We start from the raw sequence: 13,468 nt of genomic DNA, 5'->3' as shown, positions 1-13,468 counted from the left end.
CCGCATCCGTACCACCCCTACCCCCTGCCAGAGCCCCCGAAGCAGCTGATCCTTTAACCCCGTCCTGTCTGAGCGGGAAAAGACGCCCTCAGGCGACCTACACGCAGAGGTGGGGCCAAATCCACAGCTGAACCCCAGGAGCTGTGAGAACAAAGAAGAGAAAGGGAAATCTCTCCCAGCAGCCTCAGGAGCAGCGGATTAAATCTCCACAATCAACTTGATGTACCCTGCATCTGTGGAATACCTGAACAGACAACGAATCATCCCAAATTGAGGTGGTGGACTTTGGAAGCAATGATATATATATATTTATTTTTTTTCCCTTTTTCCCTTTTTGTGTGTATGCTTCTGTGTGTGATTTTCTCTGTTTAGCTTTGCTTCTACCATTTGTCCTAGGGTTCTGTCCATTCTTTTTTTTTTTTTTTTTTTAGTGAAGTTTTTAGCACTTGTTATCATTGGATTAGTTTTTTGGTTTGGTTGCTCTCTTCGTTCTTTCTTTTCTTTTTTTTATTACTTAAAAATATTTTTAATAATTATTTTTTATGTTAATAAACTTATTTTATTTTATCTTTTTCTTTCTTTCTTTTCTCCCTTCTATTCTGAGCCGTGTGGATGACAGGCTCTTGGTACTCCAGCCAGGTGTCAGGGCAGCGCCTCTGAGGTGGGAGAGCCAAGTTCAGGACATTGGTTCACAAGAGACCTCCCAGTTCCATGTAATATCCAACAGCGAAAATCTCCTAGAGATCTCCATCTCAGTGGTACAACCCAGCTGCACTCAACAACCAGCAAGCTCCAGTGCTAGACACTCTATGCCATACAACTAGCAAGACAGGAACAGAACCCCATCCATTAGCAGAGAGGCTGCCTAAAATCATAATAAGGCCACAGACACCCCAAAACACACCACCAGATGTGGACCTGCCCACCAGAAAGACAAGATCCAGGCTCATCCACCAGAACACAGGCATTAGTCCCCTCCACCAGGAAGCATACACAACCCACTGAACCAACCTTAGCCACTGGGGACAGACACCAAAAACAACAGCAAATACAAACCTGCAGCCTGCGAAAAGGAGACCCCAAACACAGTAAGTTAAGCAAAATGAGAAGACACAGAAACACACAGCAGATGAAGGAGCAAGGTAAAAACCCACCAGACCTAACAAATGAAGAGGAAATAGGCAATCTACCTGAAAAAGAATTCAGAATAATGATAGTAAAGATGATCCAAAATCTTGGAAATAGAATAGAGAAAATACAAGAAACGTTTAACAAGGACCTAGAAGAACTAAAGAGCAAACAAACTGTGATGAATAACACAATAAATGAAATTAAAAATACTCCAGAAGTGAACAATAGCAAAATAACTGAGGCAGAAGAACGAATAAGTGACCTGGAAGATAAAAGAGTGGAAATAACTACTGCAGAGCAGAATAAAGAAAAAAGAATGAAAAGAACTAAGGACAGTCTTAGAGACCTCTGGGACAACATTAAATGCACCAACATTCGAATTATAGGGGTCCCAGAAGAAGAAGAGAAAAAGAAAGGGACTGAGAAAATATTTGAAGAGATTATAGTTGAAAACTTCCCTAATATGGGAAAGGAAATAGTTAATCAAGCCCAGGAAGCACAGAGTCCCATACAGGATAAATCCAAGGAGAAACATGCCAAGACACATATTAATCAAACTATCAAAAATTAAATATAAAGAAAAAATATTAAAAGTAACGAGGGAAAAATAACATACAAGCAGATCCCCATAAAGTTAACAGCTGATCTTTCAGCAGAAACTCTGCAAGCCAGAAGGGAGTAGCAGGACATATTTAAAGTGATGAAGGAGAAAAACCTACAACCAAGATTATTCTACCCAGCAAGGATCTCATTCAGATTTGATGGAGAAATTAAAACCTTTACAGACAAGCAAAAGCTAAGAGAATTCAGCACCACCACCCCAGCTTTACAACAAATGCTAAAGGAACTTCTCTAGGAAGGAAACACAAGAGAAGGAAAAGACCTGCAATAACAAACCCAAAACAATTAAGAAAATGGTAATAGGAACATACATATCGATAATTACCTTAAATGTAAGTGGATTAAATGCTCCAACCAAACGACATAGACTGGCTGAATGGATACAAAAACAAGACCCGTATATATGCTGTCTACAAGAGACCCACTTCAGACCTAGGGACACATACAGACTGAAAGTGAGGGGATGGAAAAAGATATTCCATGCAAATGGAAATCAAAAGAAAGCTGGAATAGCAATTCTCATATCAGTCAAAACAGACTTTAAAATAAAGACTATTACAAGACACAAGGAAGGACACTACATAATGATCAAGGGATCAATCCAAGAAGAAGATACAACAATTGGAAATGTTTATCCACCCAACATAGGAGCACCTCAATACATAAGGCAAATGCCAACAGCCATAAAAGGGGAAATTGACAGTAACACAATCATAGTAGGGGACTTTAAACCCCCACTTTCACCAATGGACAGATCATCCAAAATGAAAATAAATAAGGAAACATAAGCTTTAAATGATACAGTAAACAAGATGGACTTAATTGACATGTATAGGACAGTACACCCCAAAACAACAGAATATACTTTCTTCTCAAGTGCTCATGGAATATTCTCCAGGATAGATCATATCTTGGGTCACAAATCAAGCCTTGGTAAATTTAAGAAAATTGAAATCATATCAAGTATCTTTTCCGACCACAATGCTATGAGACTAGATATCAATTACAGGAAAAAATCTGTAAAAAACACAAACACACGGAGGCTAAACAATACACAACTTAATAACGAAGTGATCACTGAAGAAATCAAAGAGGAAATCAAAAAATACCTGGAAACAAATGGCAATGGAAACATGACAACCCAAAACCTATGGGATGCAGCAAAGGCAGTTCTAAGAGGGAAGTTTATAGCAATACAATCCTACCTTAAGAAACAAGAAACATCTCAAATAAACAACCTAACCTTACACCTAAAGCAATTAGAGAAAGAAGAACAAAAAACCCCCAAAGTTAGCAGAAGGAAAGGAATCATAAAGATCTGATGAGAAATAAATGAAAAAGAAATGAAGGAAACGATAGCAAAGATCAATAAAACTAAAAGCTGGTTCTTTGAGAAGATAAACAAAATTGATAAGCCATTAGCCAGACTCATCAAGAAAAAAAGGGAGAAGACTCAAATCAACAGAATTAGAAATGAATAAGGAGAAGTAACAACTGACACTGCAGAAATACAAAGGATCATGAGAGATTACTACAAGCAACCCTATGCCAATAAAATGGACAACCTAGAAGAATTGGACAAATTCTTAGAAATACACAACCATCTGAGACTGAACCAGGAAGAAATAGAAAATATGAACAGACCAATCACAAGCACTGAAATTGAAACTGTGATTAAAATTCTTCCAACAAACAAAAGCCCAGGACCAGATGGCTTCCCAGGCGAATTCTATCAAACATTTAGAGAAGAGCTAACACCTATCATTCTCACACTCTTCCGAAGTGTAGCAGAGGCAGGAACCCTCCCAAACTCATTCTACGAGGCCACCATCATGCTGACACCAAAACCGGACAAAGATGTCACAAAGAAAACTACAGGCCAATATCACTGATGAACATAGATGCAAAAATGCACAAAATACTAGCAAACAGAATCCAACAGTACATTAAAAGGATCATACACTATGATCAAGTGGCGTTTATCCCAGGAATGCAAGGATTCTTCAATATACACAGATCAATCAATGTGATACACCATATTAACAAATTGGAGAAAAACCATATGATCATCTCAATAGATGCAGAGAAAGCTTTCGACAAAATTCAACACCCACTTATGATAAAAACCCTCCAGAAAGTAGGCATAGAGGGAACTTACCTCAACATAATAAAGGCCATATATGACAAACCCACAGCCAAATCATTCTCAACAGTGAAAAACTGAAACTGTTTCCTCTAAGATAAGGAACAAGACAAGGTTGTCCACTCTCACCAGTATTATTCCACATAGTTTTGGAAGTTTTAGCCACAGCAGTCAGAGAAGAAAAGGAAATAAAAGTAATCCAAATGGGAAAAGAAGAAGTAAAGCTCTCACTGTTTGCAGATGATATGTAACTATACACAGAGAATCTTAAAGATCCTACCAGAAAACTACTAGAGCTAAACAATGAATTTGGTAACATAGCAGGATACATAATTAATGCACAGAAATCTCTGGCATTCCTATACACTAATGATGAAAAATCTGAAAGTGAAATTAAGAAAACACTCACATTTACCATTGCAGACAAAAAGAATAAAATATCTAGGAATAAACCTACCTAAGGAGACAAAAGACCTGTATGCAGAAAATTATAAGACACTGATGAAAGAAATTAAAGATGATACAAATAGATGGAGAGCTACACCATGTTCTTGGATTGGAAGAATCAACATTGTGAAAATGACTCTACTACCCAATGCAATCTACAGATTCAATGCAATCCCTATCAAACTACCACTAGCATTTTTTCACAGAACTTGAACAACAAATTTCACAAATTGTAGGGAAACACAAAAGACCCCGAATAGCCAAAGCAATCTTGAGAACGAAAAACGGAGTGGGAGGAATCAGGCTCCTGGACTTCAGACTATACTACAAAGGTACAGTAATCAAGACAGTATGGTACTGGCACAAAAACAGAAATATAGATCAGTGGAACAGGATAGAAAGCCCAGAGATAAACCCATGCACATATGGTCACCTTATCTTTGATAAATGAGGCAAGAATGTACAGTGGAGAAAAGACAGCCCCTTCAATAAGTGGTGCTGGGAAAACTGGACAGCTACATGTAAAAGAATGAAATTAGAACACTCCCTAACACCATACACAAAAATAAACTCAAAATGGATTAAAGACCTAAATATAAGGCCAGAAACTATCAAACTCTTAGAGGAAAACATAGGCAGAACATCTATGACATAAATCACAGCAAGATCCTTTTTGACCCACCTCCTAGAGAAATGGAAATAAAAACAAAAATAAACAAATGGGACCTAATGAAACTTCAGAGGTTTTGCACAGCAAAGGAAACCATAAACACGACCAAAAGACAACCCTCAGAATGGAAGAAAATATTTGCAAATGAAGCAACTGACAAAGGATTAATCTCCAAAATTTACAAGCAGCTCGTGCAGCTCAGTATCAAAAAAACAAACAACCTAATCCAAAAATGGGCGGAAGACCTAAATAGACATTTCTCTGAGGAAATTGTACAGCCTACCAACAAACACATGAAAGAGTGCTCAACATCATTAATCATTAGAGAAATGCAAATCAAAATTACAATGAGATATCATCTTACACTGGTCAGAGTGGCCATCATTAATAAATCTAGAAACAATAAATGCTGGAGAGGGTGTGGAGAAAAGGGGACCCTCTTGCACTGTTGGTGGGAATGTAAATTGATGCAGCCACTATGGAGAACAGTATGGAGGTTCCTTAAAAAACTACAAATAGAACTACCGTACGACCCAGCAATCCCACTACTGGGCATATACCCTGAGAAAAGCATAATTCTAAGGAGTCATGTACCGAAATATTCATTGCAGCTCTATTTACAATAGCCAGGACACGGAAGCAACCCAAGTGTCCATCAACAGATGAATGGATAAAGAAGATGTGGCACATATATACAATGGAATATATATGTAGGATAGCACCATAAAAAGAAACGAAATTGAGTTATTTGTAGTGAGGTGGATGGACCCAGAGTCTGTCATACAGAGTGAAGTAAGTCAGAAAGAGAAAAACAAATATCGTATGCTAACACATAGATATGGAATCAAAAAAAAAAAAAAAGTTCATGAAGAACCTAGGAGCAAGACGGGAATAAAGATGCAGACCTACTAGAGAATGGACTTGAGGATATCGGGAGGGGGAAGTGTAAGCTGCGAGAAAGTGAGAGAGTGGCTTGGACATAGATACACTACCAAATGTTAAGTAGATAGCTAGTGGGAAGCAGTTGCATAGCACACAGAGATCAACTCGGTGCTTTGTGACCACCTAGAGGGGTGGGATAGGGAGGCAGGGAGATGCAAGAGGGAAGAGACATGGGGATATATGTATATGTATAACAGATTCACTTTGTTATAAAGCAGAAAGTGACACCATTGTAAAGCAATTATACTCCAATAAAGATGTTAAAAAAACAGTACAATACTGCAGTAAGGGTAGAAAACACATGTAAGGTTTCACCCTTGGTGTTCAGCCTTCTAAAAGCACAAAGGTCATGTATATCAATCTGCAATATACTAAAATTGTGTTCAAATTTTATTTCAAGTCACAGAAAACATATAAACTGAGACAACAGAGTGAACTGATTTTGTTCTGAGAGAAGGTGATGGGAGTCCCCCACCTGGCAGCAATTTGAGTCATTCAAAGGGCAGGATGCAGAAATCATCTTTTTGCAACACTTCAACCAAGTTATGGAATTAATTTCCAGATTTGTCACCAGGTAGTTCTGAAAACATTTTAAGGCGCTCCAGTAGACATCTGTATTTGTTCCTTTAAGATCACGATACTCTGTCTCTGCTCTGGAGGAAGCTTGGCGATCTGGTCTGCAGTTAGTTGAAGAACCTGCATGATCAAAGCAGCCTTCTCATGGTCCTGTGTTGTGACTTGGTTCTGGGCAGGACCTAAGCCACCAGGCTGGCCTCCACCCTGAATGCTCACTTCTTGCACGACAGGAACATATCTGGATCCCTGGGGGCCAGCTGCCCCCATAGTAATTGGACTGGGACCTGGATTCCACTAGGTATAGGGCCTCTAGGACCTCGGACTGGGCCCCTTGTATCCGTGCTCCTGGCCTCAATCCCTCTGACTTCCACTGCACGGGCCTCCATTGCACGGGCCTCCATCACATGGGCTTCCAATCCTCTAACATCTAATCCTCTTGCCTCCATGGCTCGTGCCTCTGTCCCTCGTGCATCTATGCCTCGGGGATCTCTTCCACCTCTGCCATCCAATGGTGGACCCCTCTGATCTAGCATGGGTCTTCTCGGCTCTGCCATTAGAGGTCTGGACTCAGCTCATGGCCCTCCCCTCATCTCATGTGGGGGTGGGCCGCGGCTGTCAGGGCCAGGGACACGGTGCATGGGCAGACCCTGATAAGGTGGTCCCAGGTAACCTCTAGGCTCTACCTCTCCAGTTACAGAAAGGAAAGTGCCTCTGCGTGGGTCATTTGGAGCGTTTCCCAACAGACCTCGAGGAGTTGGGACGTTGGCAGGCAAGGGCCCACGCTGCATAGCTGCTCTGGGGTCTTGCATCGGTACTTGTGCCCACTCCATGGACACTGGTCCACTGCCTGGCATTCCAACCTGGGCCTGTATTCCTCCTCCAGGCGCTAAGGAACCCAGGCCAGGTCCTGTTACGGTCGCTGGTATCTGCCCTGGTGCTGCAACTCCAGCCTGCAGAGAAGCTTGCATCAGAGGATGTGCGCCATTGACATGCATTCCACTCAAAGACTGGGCCTGAGGGCCCTGGGGATTCTGTTGGTTTATCGACACATTGGATCCTGAGCCAGGTCCAGCGCTGTGGACTGTCTGAGGGTTGCCCGCAATCAGTGTTGGGGTATTTGTCTGGCGATGCAGAATTTTCAAGGCAATTTCTGGATCCACAGTTCTCATCAGTACCTGGGCTTGGAGCGAAGCATAAGCCAGTTGAGGGTTCTGAAGCAGCATGTTCCGTGCTTCCTGAGGACTATTCTGGACACAGAGCTTCATTTGTTTCATCAGCTCAAACATCTGCTCTGGTGGAAGACTGGCAACTGCTTTGCTAATGGACTCAGGGGCATCCTCAGGACTGATGGTCTCTCCATAAGGTGACTCAATGACAGGGGCACCAGTGCCAAGGCTCTTCAGCTCTTCTTTGTTCTTTCTGCTGGCAGCACTGTCCACTCGAAGTGCTCTCCCACTGAATTCACACCCATTTAGGTTTCGCATGGCACTAAGTGCTGTCTCCTGGTCTTGGTATTCACAGAAGCCACAACCTTTTGGCTTTCCTGTCTCCCTATCATATACCAACCTGAAACTAACAACAGGCCCAACCTCAGAAAAGATGTCCTTTAATTGCTCTTCAATAGCCTCATACGGAATGTTCCCCACAAACACCGAATGCAGAGAACGATCCACCGCAGGGTCTCTCACAGTCAAACCCGCCATCGCTCTCTATCCTTTCCTCTTTGAAGGTTTGACACTGCTTGGGAATTGTGCCTTGCAGGCAGGACCTGAGTCCACACCTTTCCTAGACCCCCAGAACTGTCTCTCTCTCCTCTCCACATTCTCCATCACGTCATTATTATTATTATTATTTTAAGCTGGAGGCAGTGGAAGGGGGACCTGACAATTGCCTGCTTTCTCCACTTGCTCTGTCTGTACCTGGGAATCCCATCCTTTATTTCCCTCTCCAAACTTTCTCCATTCAACTTAGTGTTTAGGCCTTTGGGGAAAAACACACAATGGCTGATGCTCTACTCCTGCTTCACACCTGGCCTCAACTCTTCCCTGAGGCAATGAAGTTTGGGCCAACTGCCTTCTTGAATGGGATAAAATGAAGGGTAGGGAAAATACAGGAGAAAACGTAAGCTAATATCTCAAAATAAGCTCAAAACCAACAAATATTTAGGAAGTATGAGAATCGTCTTAAGTCTGAAGGGGCATGGCAGTGGGGTGGAGGGTGCCGACCCAGTAAAAGAAATTGTCCCTATCCCTAAGAGCTCACAATTTATTAATAACTGGAATAAAAGACAAGCAAAACTAATACGTATGAAACTGTCAGAGAACAATGCCAAATTGTGCAATAGGAAATCAGAGAGGAGAGAACTTAGAAAGAGCTGAAGTAACAGTAATATCAAAGTATTTTAATAATATCTACTGCCAAATTAATTAGATATTACCAACGCAGTTCAAAAATATATACTAAGCATCTACTGTGTACCAAGCGGACTACTGAGCACCAGGAACACATAGGGAGCATAATTTTATCCTCCAAGTCAGGGGTGGGAGCTGAAGATGGGGAGGAGAGAAGGAAGAGACATTGGAAAATACTTTTTAAAGGATGCAATTTTGAGCTGGGTATTAAAGAGTAGAATTTTGCAGTGGAATCATAATTAGAGAAAACACTGTTTGCAAAGGCAATGATAGAACTGATCCAGTTTTGAGCTCTTCCTTTCCCCTCAAGCTTGGGGGTGAGTCTTGCTGGGAAAAAGAAACAGCACAAGTAGAGGAAAGGGATTTTTTTCATCAAATACACCTTGGCTAGAGGCTTCCTCATGGAACATGAAGGCGTGGAAAGGGGTTAGTTCAGATTCCCCTGTATAGATTGAGGATGAGAGTTGAAACAGAAACCATAGCTTACAAAATGGTCTGCACTATGACTAGTAAAACAGATAAATGACTTAAGGTCAAAATTGTATATCTCTTTGTTTAAATGCATATGTTCCAAGATAGAACCACAGAATGATGTAACAATAACTCCGAAAAGGCCGTATGTTCTAAAACTGAGACCACTGACTGTTCCAGCAACTTGCCTGGTTTACAGATTCTAAATAATCCATGACAAGGCCACCTTGTGACTAATTCCAGCCCCCAGGTCCTACAAAAACCTTACCCTAAGCTCCCCCACTTTGGACTCACTCCATGGTTTGTACTATATTTGACTCACTCTTCTGCTTTGTATTGTCTTTTGCTGCAGGCTAAATCAACCTTTTTTTTTTTTTCTTTTACTACAGGTGTGTGCCAGTGGTCTCTGGATGATATTTTAACAAATCAAGGTCCCATCAAGGTTTGTCAGAGACTCTTGCTGCTGTAGATAGCCATACCTGGGAGCCCTAATTCTCCACCCCCTAAAAGCCACTCTGCCTGTCCTGACAAACTGAGTCTCTCTACCAATGTGAGCTCCAAGTCTTTTGTTGAGCCCTTCAGCATTGGTTTTATTTTTTTTTGTCTTATGGATACAATCTCCCAGGACTTTTTGGTAATTTGATCATATCTGCACTCCTTCTCGAAGTTCTGCCAAGTATAATCAATCCTTTTATACAACTCTTCCTCCTGTCTGAGGCCTGTGTATTGGCAATTCTGTGGAACATCTAAGAAATTCAGAGGGCAGGAGATGGGCTTAGGTCCAACAAATTTGCACTGCGGTTTGGCAATTGGTGATCAGATACCACAGTTTTCTGGGATTTTTTTTGACCTTTTTTGGGACCTGAATATTTCTTGAATCATTTGACAAGGTAGGTCCTGTGCAGCAGAACCTAATACTCTGGCAATCATAAGTATTTTGCCTGCAACATGGACAAACACTAAGACAAGGATCATTACTCAAATTTGAAACATATTTCATATGTCCCATAATCAATCTGGATTTCTCTCTCTGGGGAAATCCAGCTGCCATGTCATGAAGACACTCAAGCAGCCCTGTGGAGGCCCATGCAGTGAGGAACTGAGACCTCCTGCCAACAGCTGACATTAACTTGCCAGTCATAGGAGTGGATCCTCCAGTCGAGCCTTTAGATTCCTATAGCCTTAGCTGACATCTTGACTGCAGCCTCATGGGAGACACCAACCAGAACATCCTGGCCAAGCCACTCCCAAATTCTTGACCCACAGAACTCTATGCTAAAGGAAATACATGTTTGTTTGTTTTAAGTCCTTAAGTTTGGGGCAATGTGTTTTATAGCAATAGATAACTAATATAATAGACAACTAATATCAAGACAGACCATGAGTACAATAGATAGATAGCTAATTTCAAATGGCCTTTTCATTTTAGACACGGATGGGTTATCTTTGCCAGTGTCTGTAAGATTAGACCCACATCTGCTAATTGTCAAGGGCAATGGTTTTAGAAGTACCATGACCATTAGACAGGAGTGTCTACTAACAATTTAGACTCTTGAACCAACAAAAAGCTAAAGTACTGCTCTTTATTGAGATTTTGTACTACTCCTTCCAGAAGACTCAATTTCTGATTATCACTGGAGCCTTTGGGTAATTGTAAGGAAGAAGCCGGAATCCCTGTGGATGATAAGTATGGTAGTTGACCTTTAAGATAGCTCCTAATGATCTCTGATTCCCGATAATCATGTCATTATGTAATTTTTTCCCTTTGAGCACAGACTGTATCTAGTGACTTGCTTCTAACTTATAAACTATAACAAAAGAGATGGGATACTGTTTCCAAGATTAGGATACAAAAGCACATGGCTCCCATCTTACTTGCCTCTCTCACTCTCTTACTGGCTTATGCAGAGGGAAGCCAGCTGCTTTGTTGTAAGCTGCCCAATAGAGAGGCCCATTTAGCAAGAAAATGATGTCTCTGGCCAAGAGCCAGCAAGTCTAACAGTCCACAAGGAGCTGAATTCCGCCAGTGAGTGAACTCCGAGGGGATCCTCCCCAAGCTGGGGGCTCCAGTCAACACCTTGATTGTAGCCTTGTGAGAGGCCTTGAGCCAGAGGTATCCAGCAAAGCCATGCTCAGATTCCTGAACCACAGAAACTATGAGATAATAAATGTTTGTTGTTTTAAGCCAGTAAGTTTGGGGATAACTTGTTACATAGCCATAGATAATGGATAGAGAAAATAAGATTAAATTATTCTGGTTAATTTTTACAATAAAAATTATTATATGACTTTATATAATTATATATTATTATATAACAATATTAGAAAGGAGGTTTTTCTCTTCTATCGAAGCTTTATACATAATCAGTTTTATAGGAATTTGGTCACTGATTACCCTGGGAGTAAGGATATAGTACGGATAGTGAGAACACTGGCAAATCATTAATTTAACTCATAAAGTGTATTATAAATGTCACTAGTTGACAAGGAGGACATTTAAACCTCTAGAAAAAAAGTATTTTTCTCTCTCATTATCCTACTGACAATTATTATACTAGTCTTTGTGCGTGAGCATGAGTATATCTCTTTCAAACATGGGTCATATTTACAGCAACACATTTTACTTAAACATAATCCAGAATGCTAAACTTCTTGTGTGATTTGTCAAGTTTCTGTTTCCTTTATCATACATTTCATTGATACGAGGACTCTTGCAATCATTTTGTAATCATTAAAATTTGGAGAATTCCAAACAAATCTAATTTTTATCTTTCATTTTATAAGGCAGAAGAGCAAATATGTATATATAGACATCATTAACAATTTTATTCTTTGGAGTTCAGATTTGGCAAAGACAAAATCAAGAACAGCTGTTATTCAAGAAGTAAGATGTCTTATAAGGAGTTACCTCTCAAAAAGGCACAAGGCTCAGTTTGCTTTCAAAGAGATTCTTTCAATATTTAAGAAATACATCTATGTAATTTATTCTCTTGGGGAACATAGCAAAAGAGGGATTATGCTTCCCTGTATAAATGTATGTAGTTAGAATTACTCTGAGAGCACACTGGGCAGAATGAATGAGTAGTAGGATGGCAGCAGAAATGAAAGGTCCAGCGGGCAGAGTCAGAGAATCTCTCAGTGCAATAGAATGAAGAGAGATCGCTGGAAAATTTTTACTTGAGGATCCAAACTCTGATCAATATCTGCTCGGAGAAGGATTTTGTGCCTGACGAATACAGTCATTGGCAATTGAACCAGTCCTGATGCCCCTGAAAATTAAAATTAAATGTATACTCTTTCCACCTGAGACTCACCTGTGTTCCCATCTGTATTTTTTAAAATCAGATGTTAAATTCTGGCATCAAGTATAGAATCTGACAGTCTAGCTCTTTATTACAAAATAAAGGGAGAGATTTCCCTCATAGTCATCTTTTCTTATCTCATAGCTACACCTTCGGGTTGAGACCACTGACAGACAGTTGATGTTTCCATGGAAACCAGCTAAATAGCAAGGTAACGATGCGAAGGTTTCCTTTAGAAAACAATCAGCTGCTATCACATCTTGGCCTGTGCTTTTAAACAATTCCTAGTCTCTGCACCTGTCAGGACAGAGCTAAAATAGCAAATACACACAAGAACTGAACACCAGAGAGAGGGGGTAGGGTTTAGACAGCACATGAATAATCATTTCAGAGGACTGCTAGGTACTGGGAGAGCAGATTCTGAGAGACTAACACTGCGGGAAAATAAAAGGCTATTTCTGGTTCTATTTGGTTTTTAATATATAATCGTCAACATCCAGCTGACTTGGAAAACATTCACAAGAAATGATGCATTTTAGGTACCGAATGCTATTACACACCTAAAACTCAGCTGTGGTCTTTCCTTTCAAAATTCTCTTTCTTCCTGCCCCTAAAACCCCAAGAGACAAGGAATCCAGGCTTCTAGACACTGCTGGATGAGTCAAGGTACCACAGCCCAGACAAGCTAAGCACTGGCTCTGTCACACACAGATGCAAAGGCATTCAAGAAACCACAGCCCTCTGTTTTCGTGGC

General features: G+C 40.7%; 1 pseudogene; it reads right to left on the bottom strand.

Annotated features, from left to right (window-relative positions):
* Positions 1 to 6,545: 6,545 nt before the first annotated feature.
* On the bottom strand, positions 6,546 to 8,233 carry LOC113606006 (cleavage stimulation factor subunit 2 pseudogene; annotated as a pseudogene).
* Between the last annotated feature and the right edge of the window lie 5,235 nt (positions 8,234 to 13,468).

This window comes from Aethalodelphis obliquidens, unplaced genomic scaffold, assembly GCF_003676395.1.
Source record: "Aethalodelphis obliquidens isolate GAN/ISIS:26980383/991018 unplaced genomic scaffold, ASM367639v1 scaffold3, whole genome shotgun sequence".
NCBI classification, from domain to species: Eukaryota; Metazoa; Chordata; class Mammalia; order Artiodactyla; family Delphinidae; genus Aethalodelphis; species Aethalodelphis obliquidens.
This window is presented reverse-complemented; position numbering and strand designations above follow the sequence as displayed.